At 46.1% G+C, this 13383-nt stretch overlaps 1 protein-coding gene across 1 annotated transcript in view; it reads right to left on the reverse strand.

The window, feature by feature from the left end:
- The window catches only part of LOC146185584 (acetylcholinesterase-1-like), a 50167-nt gene extending 39384 nt beyond the window's left edge, over nt 1-10783 (reverse strand). The window contains exon 1 of the mRNA XM_084605560.1: nt 10709-10783. The gene's annotated coding sequence lies outside the window, so the exon portion shown is untranslated. The remainder of the gene's footprint in view (nt 1-10708) is intronic.
- Nucleotides 10784-13383: the final 2600 nt, after the last annotated feature.

A 13383-nucleotide genomic window follows, 5' to 3' on the forward strand; every position in this document is an offset into this window, starting at 1 on the left:
GTGTCAGGGCAGGTAGCAGGGACGTCAAGTTTCTGTTGGGTGCTTATCTTGAACGTAGCGAGTTTTATTGCTGATGAGCCCCACAACGCTTTCATGACTTTCGCTAATGGAATTGCACAACTAAAACTAAACGAAATGCACTGAAACACGGGTGAGTGTTTGTCTTCTCGTTCTGAACGTAAGACGAACGAAAAAAAATCTGCTCGTTTGCGCAATAATTCACACAGCCGTTAATTTCATTCTCTTTCAAAGGTCACACAATACGAGGCGGCTAGCGTTCATCGAAGCCATGCAATCCGCAAGACAAAATTTAACAAGTGGAAACCCCGTAAACACCTCCGCGTCATCTAGCTACCCCCCCCCCCCCTCCCCCGCCACACATACACACAAACACACACACAAACATACATATACGCCCCTAACACACTACTTTCTCTCTCGATGGCGACACGGCGACATATGAGCAGAGGGCAGCAGCGGTGTTCACACCATGTGAACTGTCCCCTCGTCCGTTCACTGCCGCGGCCGTCCGTTGGCCGACAACACAGCGTACTTCCCCGCTTCACGGGCGGTATTTGTGCGTGCGTCTTTTCTGCGTGCGAGACAGTACGCGCAGTGTACAAAAACACTTCCTGGTCTGAGGATTAGTGGTACTCTCCCCTTCATCTTCAAACCCGGTCAGCTACACGCACGCACCCACGTGTAATACGTGCGACGGGACACCGTGTGATACAGGCTGGCCGGAGCCACTCCCTCAAACGCCGCCCGCGGTGCCAGCCGTTACGCGTGGGATCAAGCGCTTTTATATAACAGTGCCGCTACCCGTCCACACTAAACAATGGAGACAATGGGGTCTCGGCGCGAAGGAGACGGTTCACTTGGCGCAGCGCTATGCCAAGAAGGCGAAGAGGCCTTCGCGTTCTTTTTGTTTGTTTATTTACTGCCCCATATTTAACGGTGTGCTTTGTTTCGTATGGTTTACGGCACGGGCGAACCTGGTATTGGCTCTGAGTTCGCCCCGGTTTCTTTTAATGCCCCATTAGAGGGAATCAGGAAGCAGTGGCCGTAAGTATACTTGATGCGTGATTAAAATTAATTGCATTGAGGGCAAGCGCACATTATGGCGACGGTTGGGCTACGTGCGATTGCTACTGCCGCAGCTCAATTCAGGACATGCCCTGTCTCCAGAAAAACGTTCCAAGCTTAGTGGGTCGAGCATACACTTAGACCTAACTTTCCAATGTTTCATTATTAACCTTCCCAATTGAACTGCAGTTCAGAATGCGCTTCAACAGGGTAGAAAATTCGAGACTGTAACACATTAATGTAGCGCATGAACCTGGTGAGATAACATGCGTATCACCGCTTGAGTACCCCTTTTGAGATTTTAGGTTTTCAGCTCTAACTTGCCCAGGATACCACATTTGAAAGCTTTTCTGCTTCAGCCTTGTTTGGATACACATCGTGGCTAACCAAGTTCGATCGAACTATGTGTTCTTTGCGCATTTTGTAAGTCTAATTTTAAGTGTGATCTGCGTGACGGTCTGATTTACAGGTTGAAAAGTAGTGTAACCTTCCACATGATGGCAACAGAGGCTGGGTGAGCCTAGATTTTATAATGACAACGGAATCACGGCTGCATTGACTTCATTACTACTTTCGCTTCTAACTCTTGATCATGAGAACAAACAAGATAAGTTTAAATTTTTTTAAGTAAATGTGTTGCTTAAGTGTTTTACCATTACATTTTGTACCTGTCCCATGCTAACGTCGGTATTAAAGAAAAACAAATAAACAAAAAAAGTCACTAGCTCAAAGCAGGGCTCCGAGCAGGAACGTTAGGGCATTGAATCCGTTTTTTTTTTTTTTTTTTTCCTTGAACAAGGAAATAGAGTATTTTTCTTCTTCCACCTTAAGGAGTCCTTTATAGGATCTTAGAGCAATGCAAAAAATGTCTCCACTTCATCTGTGATCTATTATGTCGTATACACTATGCTTTGATTTTGTTGTTGTTAACGAACACAACCAGCGTTTAGCTGAGCGCATCAAAGTTCGCAAAAGCGGGCAAGCGCGGTGGTAACTACCGAGTTGTTATCACCAGCGGTTTCTTTATATTCTTCTTCTTGTTGTTGTTCCTCTGCAACAGCGTCGAAACCAGTTGCTAGGCAACGGGGCGCTCTTTCAGGTACTGGCAAAATACTCAAGGGTAGCGTAGTGCAACTTTCGCTACAAAGTTATGGTTCCACTTCACTTAGACGCGATAGCATAGGCTACCAGCCCACATAAAAGCCCCACTTTAACTAAGCCATATGAACGTGCCTGTGTGGCATAGGGGTAACGTGAATTAGAAACAGTCAGTCATAGCAGGCTGATTCTAATGTCACCCTCCCACATGAAAGGTGAGGCCCGAGTTGGTGCTCTTTCAGGCACCGGCAAATCCTCAAGGGTAGCGTAGTGTAGCTTTCACTACATCAACACTACAAAAATCATCGGGAGGGAAGTAAAAATGAAACAAAAAGGTGAAGCACTGCATTTAAAAGCAGCACATAAACAGTCATAACTGACGCGGGCGAGCAATCTGCATTTTTCGATATTCAAAGATTTGAAAGAAATATTGAAAGAATGCAGTCAGTCAGTTTTTAATTTTGTACAAGAAGCTAGTAAATAGTGCAAGTGCGTCTCCTGCCTTTGTTCACTGTCATCGCTTTGTGGTGTGCTACATATCATTCATGTACTGCAGCTAAGCTATTTGCTTCAGAAGATTAGCGCATACAAATGTCTCTGTAATTAACGCTAATCAACAGCGGAAACCACAATGGATCTCGCTTCCCAGGCATACACCCTTAAAAGAAGGTAATGACAGAGGAGGAGCTCGTGTGTTCTTAAAAGAAATTATTTTGCCTACTAACTGAGTGACTTCGTATCCTTCTGTACTGGGTAACTTTCCATCGCAGATGTTCAGAAAGGGGGGAAAAAAAGAAAGCTGGAAATCAGAAGCATAACCGGGTGTAGGCTATACGCGCACGTCCTACTGTGTCGTGCATCTCAAGTTCCGAGGTGCATTTTTATGTTGGTGTGAACCATGTGCGTGCTATTTTACCCTTACAGATAGATCTCAACACCCTCTCCGTTTGGCGGCTGTAAAAAAGCCGGTCAGCCGGCCAACCATAGTCTGTTTGTTTGCCGCCCGCTTACCTGTTCGCGTTCCACAATCCCTGTTCAAGCGCGACGCGCGGCCCGCACCCGGAAGTAGCTTCCGCATGCAGGCATTCAGCCGCCTCCCTTCCCCACCTTCTCGCGCATGTCCCGGGGAGGACGTTATATCCATTACCGGCCGTAGGAGGGCGAGGCCTCGAAAGCATCGTGTCCGTGAGACACACTCAACGGCTCAGAGCGCGCGCGCACGCGCGTGTTGTTGCCACGGTCAATTGACCCGACGCGAACAGGTCTCTTTTCTCCCGAAACATGTTATGCGCTTTCCGTGTATGCTTTCACTTGCGCTGCTATAAGCCTTCCTATTTCTTTTTCCCTGCATTTGTTATTCGTTTCCGTTGCTCCGCGCCAGCGTCTTTTTGGGTCGGAGGCGCCTGCCTACGTCACAATATCATGCGCTGGTTCAGGCGAGCGCGAGCTATTACGACGCCGTCTCCGACCGCGTGTACCATTATCTACTCGGCAACCGCTTCGCGGGCTGGGAGCGCGAGCCGCTGAGAGTCAAATGTGCGCTTGTAAGCAACGCTCGTTGTTGTGCTTTTCCGTTTGCTTTGCTTTCGTTCTTCACCGGCGTTCCCGAGTCCCTTCTAGACCCTGTCCTTCGCCGTGACCTTCGCATGGGCCAAGAATAGCACCTATAGGGGCTCCAAACACAGAGGCGAGGCATTGCGCAAGAACATGAATGGAGTTCGGCCTCGTTGCAACAATACGGGAGGGAATGATTACACTGAACGGCTTTCATATACCCTTACGTTGGTAAAGGAGCTTAAATACCTTTTAACTATTTGCTTTGCTTTCGGTGCATTTGACGGGCAGGAAACGGAAGCGCAATCGACTATCCGATTGGTCCTGAAAGAGCAGCTTTTGTTTTATGCATTTCGTGATTGGTTGGTGCGTAGTTGGCAGGCTTAAAATAATTTGTTCTTTTTTTTTTTAATAATTCAAACAAACCACTGTGACCACTGTTGTGCCTCAGCTCTCGTGAATATTAACGCGCTTATTTCAGACCGTTCGCTTTACTCTAACTAGCGTTTTTGGTGCATGTGACATGAACTGCATTATAAAGGAATGTCCTGACTTCATTGTAACGGTTATTTGTGCTGTAAATTTCGCGCGCAGAGCCAACAGTTATATATGATCATTATAACACATGACTATTAAGTTCTCCGTGTAAAATTGTATTCACCCCTTATATAATGAACCTGAATACCTGTCTTTTGAGAAAATAAAAATGAAACGAAAAGGTTCCGTTTAGCTCAATCCCGTCGATTCCGAACGAATTTTCAGTCTGCTTAGGCTTATGGAGGGCGTTTCATGTAAGTGACACATCCCCCCCCCCCCCCCCCCCCCCCCATCACCCACCGCCACTATCAATTCACATTATCTACACCCTCCAGAGCCATGCACCCGGTTTTAACCTTCAAGAGCGCCTGTAATCTCGCGCCCATCAATATATGCAACAACTGAGAATATCAAATGGTTTCGGAGTTGTTTTAGTGGCGATCTTGTATCGATTGACCTGGTAATAATGGCCTAATAAGGGTTGGAATTTCTCTGCGGAATATATCCAATAAAACGATGAATTGGGCACAATTTTCAAGAAAGGGTTCCCAGTTGACTACTAAATGTCGATAATTGCAACACGCACGACTCAAAAAAGAGCAATTTTGGTAACTGACAGCAATCTCATTCGTGTTAGTATTGTTGTCATTAACGTCGAGTAACACACATGTAGCATACATCGCACCTCCCTGGTCACCCCAGCTTTTATCACGTGATCACGTATCATGTGAACCGGAAGCACTATGAATAGTATGGCCGTTCGCTAACACGCATCGTCATGAAAGACCAGTTAAATTATAGTATGCCACCTCTAGTTACCCTTGAAAAAAATCTTCATAAGAAGCAAATAACATCCTCTGTCAGAATGTATGCTTTTGCAAGCTACTACTATGAGTCGCACGTGAGAGTCATGCCGTTACTTTCTTGTGCTGCTCCGTTTCGGCACGCGGAAAGACCGTGCAGAGACAGTTTAGCCATCCGTTGTTACGCGACGTGGGCGTCTAAAAGGGCATTATCTCTTGCTTGTGTGCGGCATCTGGCTCTTTCTCCTCGGTGCATGAAAAAAGAAATAGCAAATTTCCGCTTATGATACACTGGTAAGCGACTTCAGACACGTGCTCGACCTCTTGAAGCTCCAGTCGGCGACGCGCGTGAGCTACATCCGTGACACGTTGTCAGTAAGTTTTGTTTCTTTTGTCTACGTGACGTGTTTTCGCGACGCTGTCCGGTAAGATTCCGGCGTTTCCTCTCGGGAAATAGCAGGGTAACAGAGCTGAGTGAGTCGTGTCTCGCCTTAACCAGCACATAATAGCAACCACACTTCCTCGCCGTTTTGGTACGCTTAATTGTCGTGTTTCTTTAAAAAAGCATTTACCCGCCGCGGTGGTGCAGTGGGTAAGGTACTCGACCTCTGTGTCCAAGGATGCGGGATCGAATCCCGGCCGCGGCGGTTGCTTTTCAATGGAGGCGAAAAGCAAGACGTTTCGTGTGCTGTGCGATGTCAGTACACATTAAAGAACCCCTGGTGGCTGAAGTTTACGGAGTCCTCCACTACGGCGTCTCGCATAGCCTGAGTCGCTTTGGGACGTTAAGCCCCGCAAAACAAAACAAATAAAAAGCGTTTTTCAATGCCGAAAAATGTGTCACATGGTGCTGTTGGGATTGGCTGCGTGGAGGTTCATAACGTAAATGGGATCAGAGCTTCTGTTTTAAAATTCGGGAGGAAGCGCTGATAGGGTTGTTCGTTGGGTGCGATTCCTCGAAGCTGAAATCTCTGGCGTTCCCCAGCATCACCTCACCTCACCGTGCCATCTGAAGGCTCTCGAAATGCACTCATTGGGTAGAAGGAGTACTATAGCGGTCACTGCTAATTCACTTCACAGATTAGGGGTTTCGTTATTTCACCAATGAAGAGATGAGGAAATTGGACGGTTCTCCTCGTATAGTTCCGTGTTTGGGCTTATGAGGATGACAAGTTCTCCTTAGCTATTCACCCGTCGACCTTAAATATCAGTAGTCTTGCTAAATGTTTTGTAGTAGCAAGTTTTTCTAAACACACTAATGCTTCTATGTTAAAACCTTGCCTGAAAACATTCATAGAAAATCTTAGCGCATATTGGATGTGTTTTGTGCAGATATTCCTATTGTGGCCTCCACCATTATAAAAGATTTACGTGTGCAGACAACCAGTCGCATACGTTGCTGAGCGACCTTTTTCCACGACTCGTTGCAGTAAATGTGTGTTTTTTTTTTGTAGTTGTTGTTGTTGTTGTTGTTGTTGTTATAATTTGTACAGCTTACTGTGGAAACGCGGAAAGAAAGTGGATACTTCTGCTTTACGCCAGGCTCAAAATGCCGTTCTAAAAGCGGAGTCGCTTGGTGCCAGCTACTCGCATCATCAGTCATGAAGAGGATGGGGCACATAGAGAAGAAGCTGGAGGTGGGCGGATTGAGGGAAGAGGGGCCGTAGCTTATTGCTGATAAGACATGTGCCTCGTCAACGATGTAATTCACAGGAAAAATTTCAAAGCGTCATAATGAAGGCGCAGGCAGACCTGCTCGGACGTATCATGGTCATCACAAGGTAAAACAGCGCAAAAACCACACACAGAACGCAGAAAGGTGAGACGAACCCAGGCGCCTGTGTTCGTCTCCCCTTTCTGCGCCCTGTGTGTGGTTTTTGCGCTGTGTTTTACCTTGTGACGATCAACCAACTATCCTGCAATGTGTTATTCAAGTTTCATGGTCTGCTTAGATTCATCTCCCAATTTGTGGACCTGAGTGGGAACGCCTGCTTTCACCAGCCATTCACGGCTCGAGTTGTCGAAACTTCTAAATCGCAACAGTACTTTACATCAGCGAAAGTGCAGGCTAATAAGTCAGTCAAATTAGAATCAACCAGAGTTGCGAAACGAGAATATATATGTTACGAATTAGGCTCCCAGTTCACTGGCGCTAACTGGCAGCTTCTATTTAGGGGCAAAAAGATAAAAAAACTGTGAGGAGCAGCACATTCAAAATGGCAGGAGACGCGGAAATGGAAAAAAGTATTGTTACTGTGCGAATAACGGCTAATTTAAGTGTCCAACACTTTTACTTGGGGTCTTTTTGTGTAGTATTACCGCTGACGCTTTAGACAGTAACTGGATGTAGCTTACGTTTCGGTTTACAACACCGCTTATATTTAACAAATCCGCGAATAATTGTACTGAGCCAGAAATGTTTATAAGAACAACTTTCTGAGAATTCTAATTATATGTCCCATCCCCTAGTCGATGAGATGGTAAAAAAAAAAAAAAAAAAAAAAAAAAAAAGACGTATTACCTGAAACCGTTTCAATCGTTCCGAAATCTCTCTGCTTTCTGCATATAACACTTACTTCTGCTTGGTTTTTCATCACTGGTTCAAGTCAGAAAATAATTGCCTTGAATCAGCCATGCAAGAATTTATCAGTATGCAGTGCTTATTTCGTTGTCTTGCGCGCGCATACGTGCATGTAATCCCGAAGTTATTGCGTGCAACGGCCCCAACAAGCCTTCCCGTACACTGCGCTTCCTTTGCCTTGACCGCTTTGCTCGCCAGGCCCTCCGTACGCATTACGCAACACTTCCCCCTCGTCTTGGTCGCGCATTTCGTAGCCGATCGTGTTTTGTTCAAGCGTAACACACAGCAACTCGAACGTTAAAAAGCTCGCCGAATAAAGTTTTGCCAGGCAGGATTAACCCTTGCCCACTTTTTTTTTTATCCCTATAACAACGAAATTAGTCAATGTCCCCGAATATTTTGTACGCCAACCTTTCTTATTAGAAACCACCTCATTCAGAGCTAATAAACAAATAAAACGTCAAAGTTCAACCAAACACTAGTAGCACGTGTCTAAACCGTGTTGCGTTGTAAAATTTGCTTAACGACCTTGGGGCACGGTAACTGCCGCGTGCAGTTCGATAAGGGACTGAAGACGGCGTTCGTTTTTTGTGGTCGCAAGGCGCAAGCTCATACGTTCTGAATGGACGGGACCTCAAGAGGCTCGACAAGTACGCCACTGCATAGATAAATGTACGCGAGCGATATTTATCCGTCATCGTATGATAAACGCGATAACCTGGGATGGTGCGGGCTGTCCGAGTCACCTGAAGGAGGAGGAGGATCTTGCCCGCCACCAAAGGGACAAGGCATTCTCAATACGCAGGCTTGACACTAAAATAACTGTCAAAAGCTCTCTCTCTCTCTCTCTCTCTCTCTCTCTCTCTCTCTCTATTGCGTTGCTATTGACCCAATGGAGGTTTCAAAATCGTCATCACTATTTTCAATGGATTGATTCCTTTGTCCACACGGCTAAATTTGACTTATCATAAAAAAAAAAAACTTTAAATAATAGCAGTGCTTCGCAAAATTTAAAGTGAACAGCCAAGAACAGTAAACGTTTTGTGCATAAAAAAAAATCAGTCCTTTTGTGACACACAACAAGCTGGAAAGTAGCCTTGGCGCTTGTTGCTTACTTCAGAAAATAAGCTCATTGTGCATTCGCTTCCTTCCCCACGATGTATCTCCGTGCTAGGTAACACCATGTTTAATAAAATGCCACCTCAGTAGAGACCTGTCCATTACTTTGCCCTTAGTCAAAGGTGTGGCTGCGACTACTTCTTGGATTAGGAAGAATGTGTACCGAAGTTTACACGGACCGTGCGCCAGCGCTACGCATTAGAGGAGCTTGAAAATTTCGATTCCCTTATTGGCTGCAATGGCTAGGGTAAAATACGCTTAGCTCATCGCGTGGATTCGTCATGGTATGAAAATAACAAACGGAGCACCGAAGTAAATCTATCGAAGAATGCGAAAAAGGAGAACGACTGTATTTATTTTTTATTCAAGACAAAGTACTTTATCTCGAGACATTTAGATGCACGTATTCGCAGAGCTCATAGAGTAAGTCATTCTTCACTAAGAGTAAGCTTCACAGCATTACCTTTAGCACTGCCGCCCATGCTGGCTATATAGTACAAAACTTAGACTAAGCTCTATCAAAACTTGGCACAAGTTCTTGGTCACGACGTAACAAGTCAAAGTATCAATGACTGGAATGTCTTGCTGGGAAGCCAGTCAGAGTTTGTTAAATAAGAAACATATATATGCATGTGCAATGAACGGCCAGAACGGAGTGATCTTGCGGCGACATTTGGATGCAAATGAAGGGCAACAAATATTACTGGACAAGCGCACTTTCATATCACTTGTGACGGGGTTTTATTTTCCTGTTCTGTTGTTTTTATTTTCATACACATGTGCACGATGGAGCTACTCTTTTATGTAACCGAGGAGATACGAGTGCTAAGGAGCGCGGGCGAAGATCCCGAGGAAGATTAAAATGCATCAGAGTTTCAGTCGTAGTAAGCTCCGAATGCGAATCTCCAACACCAATGATAATGCTAGTGACATGCACGTGGGAATGAAAAGCTAAGCAGGTGCTACGAAACCACCAGGAGAAAAGCGATCTTTTTGTTGTTGTTGTAACAAACATCGCCGATGTAAGGAAGTGGATGTTTTCTGTGCTAACCCGCAAAACCCTAACAGCATACACTTACTCTGCCGAGAGAAGAGAGTGCCTGCGTGTTACCACCACAGGCAAGACTAGCTAGCCCCATTCGGCACAACACGTGACTTACCCTGTTAAAACCCATTCCTCTTACTATCTGCTTTCCACCTTTATTCAGCGATACGTAAAGCTAGGGCAGCAGTACTAGATCACGCGCGACCTGCGTCTAACGTAGCATCGACCTGGTTGAATAAGAGGACAAGACAGGCGTCGCGTCCCTTTTCACCGCGGGTGGTGAGTATTTTATTTTGTGCAATGATCTAGAACGGGGGGCGATAGGACAAGTCTGACACGATGTGGCATGATTTTTGCGGCCGATGAAGTGGTTAAAAAAAAAAAAAAGACAGACAAATAAGAGGACACTGCACCACTCCACTTCAACGGGGAGATTGAGTAGTTGACTCCTTACAAACATATAGATGCAGATTCTGGAACTTACAAGACCCGAACTGTCACGCTCAATGAAATCGGTCAAAATAACATGGCGCAATTACCTATAAGCTAAAAACGAAAACTGACGAGCAGGGAGAAGAGACAAGCGCCGTAACGTACAGGTAGCAACAACCGAAATATCAGGGCTCCAGCACAGAACATCCCTGTATTTTAAGAATGGACTACTCCGAATGCTATGGGTTCCACGTCAGGTTCTTACATATTGATGACAAAAAGATTCCTCCTTCGATTACATCATTTCTCTGATACGCGACAATCCCCGTATCATCCAACCCGGATACTGTGTGTCTGAACGCCGCTTCAGCAGCCACCGGCCGCTCTGCCGTGGTGCAGTGTTAGTAAGCGAGTGCCGAAGCACGTGGGTTCAAGACGGAAAGCAAAACTCACCGGAGCGTTGAGGCACTGTGCAGAACGGAACGGTGTGTGTGGCGACGCAAGGCTCGCTGCCGCGATTTGCGGGATCGTATCTCGGCGGCGGCTTTCACGCTGGAATCCGCGCCGGCGACATTCGCGTTACGTATGCCCGGCACGGGCCGTTCATTGGCTGACCCCCAACTACTCTACTCGCCGGGGAGAGAGGAGAGAGCAGCGTGTAGGCACAAAAGAAAGGGAACGTTCTCGGCTGCGGTGAGCCGTCTGTAAAGAAAACAAAGAAACGCGCGGTGGCCTTTCGCGGGAGACGGTGGCTGCCGAGAGGAGCACGTGGCCCGAACGGAACAAAGCCGTTTTCGCCTTCCTCCTTTGCTCCGTCCCTTCCTTCCTTCCTTAGCGCCGCGGCGGAAGGATGGCGCGTCGCACTCCTTTCTCCTTCCGACAAGCCCGGCGGGAAAGCACGCTTGTCAGGAGCAGGCACTCGTCGCGCTGATTCTCGCGCTGCGAGACACGAATCACATAATGTGCGCCGTAATACAAGGTCGGCTTATATCATCAACGCAGTTCGGCAAACCATTCTGCTCCAAATTGGTTCATTTTGCCCCTGGGAATGTTTGTCGCTCAGCAGAAAAAGGAACGAAGGACAACAGGTGAACGGGAGAAGCGCTTCGGAGCGCGGGATTGTGCCTAGGCGCTTGACATGACTCTCAGAATTGTGCACACCGCCAAACAGGCGGCCAACTTCCTTCAGCCGAAACCAAACTAACTAAAGACTTTTAATACTTTGACAAATTCTGTGGCAGTCTTTCAATGCCAAACCGAAAAGCAAATCCATGCCATACCGTGCGAGACAGTGCCTTCGCACGTCTTAATATGTTTAAGCCGTGGTTGACCCGGCTAATTTTACGCGGTAGCATATACAGCTCGTTACGTGACCTAGCGTCGCGCCAACGGCCGATAAAAGTGTCTGGAAATCACCCATCCTATCGCGTCAACTCTAAGGCATGCAGTGCCGATACGTCCTCCAATTATGATTTTATTGATGGCTTATATCTAGTCGCAATCAATTTGTTATTGATATTTGCTGCGTAATTCTAAACCTGTCCTTTCCCTCCTCTTCTTTGCAGCTTGAGAAAGAGAAATAGCACCTTTGCTATTAATACTGGCGAACAAATTGGCTCTAATACCACAGAAATACCTTGCTTACGTAGTCAATGCCACGATTTCGTCGGCCGTGAACGACTAGAAATACGGTACTGCCATCTGCAAAAGGCATTACAAACGTGGGTGAGATACGTCCCCGATGCAGGCCTGAAACTGTCCCCATGTCCAGCTATGTTTGTGAGGAAAAAAAGAATAGAAGAAGGCGAAGGACAACTAAAAAAGTCACGCTGAAGGACGGGAATCCGGCATTATAGGAAGTTGACGAGCTGACAGTGCTCGAACTAGACATTCATAAATCTGGTAAAAGAACACAGTGGCTCTATAGGATTAAAATATAGTGGCAATTTTATCAAACGCATTCTGTCTATGGGAGGAGGAGCCCGAACGGAGATGACCAGACGCCTTGTACGATTGATGCTACAGCCCGGGATACTATATACCAGGTCACGTTCTAACATCCGGCGAAGGGACAGTAAGTGGAATTAGAAACAAGAAATAGAAACCCAACGCTCGCCATTACTCCCTTACCTAAATTTACTCAGTACCGATGCTGTGTTGATTTGCAGAGCTGACCACTCTGACAAAACTATATATATAGACACTTTAGAGGCCACAAAAATCTGAAAGGGTGTCAAATACCCTACATGTAACTCAGGAGATCCATGCACTCATTAAGACCCAAGCAAAGTTGGGAAAACTGACTTAAGTATAGTAATCAACCTCACACACCAAGTCCCAAACCAGACTCCATTTGCTCCCGGTAATGACGAACCCTGCGCACAGTTGTGCACATGTCCTTATTCCACCGTGCACATTTCCCCTCCCTCATAACTTAACGAGATTGGAGGAGGTATCCCTTAGAAGGATAAAAGCTGGATCGGTGACTTGTCGACAGGACTCCCAAGAAGACGCACGGCCCAGCACCTGCCGGAGGTGTTCCACACTGGCTTTAGAGGTGGATGTTTGCCATCTGCTTTAAATTTGCACAGGGATAAGAGCTTCTAAGGCAGGAATTTTTGCAGAAAGTGAGACTAAAGGACACTAGGGAGGAATATTTTTCCAAGTGCCTGGCGGACAGTACTAAGAAAAGGAACTCTTGCAAGGAAATAGCTTACACCATTTTTTTTTTAGTACACAGTCAACTCAAGTTATACTTTATGGCAAGTGTTCAAAAAAAAAAAAAAACATGCTTTAATACCTTACCACAAGGCGCCTTTAAGTGATTTCCTAGTGAGCAAGAATGAATGAAGAGAAGGTACAGGAATCTCTACCGAGCATTTGGCAACCACAGGGCGACACGTTGCTTGGAATATCCGAACCGTTCTAGGAGACACATATAAGCTAAATTATGGACTACTGGCGAAGCAAATATGAATGTCAGGAAACGAAAACCTTTAATGCAGCGTTCGTAAGGAAATTTTCGATATGGCATATGGCTGGGCTTTTAGAGACGACCACTGCTTTTGATTTTCTTTCCGTGAGGAATCTGCGTCCTTCTTTACGCTCGTATTAAGGCAATGTCAAAC

This window comes from Amblyomma maculatum, chromosome 6 (assembly GCF_055883805.1).
Source record: "Amblyomma maculatum isolate TAMU_Amacu chromosome 6, ASM5588380v1, whole genome shotgun sequence".
NCBI lineage: Eukaryota > Metazoa > Arthropoda > Arachnida > Ixodida > Ixodidae > Amblyomma > Amblyomma maculatum.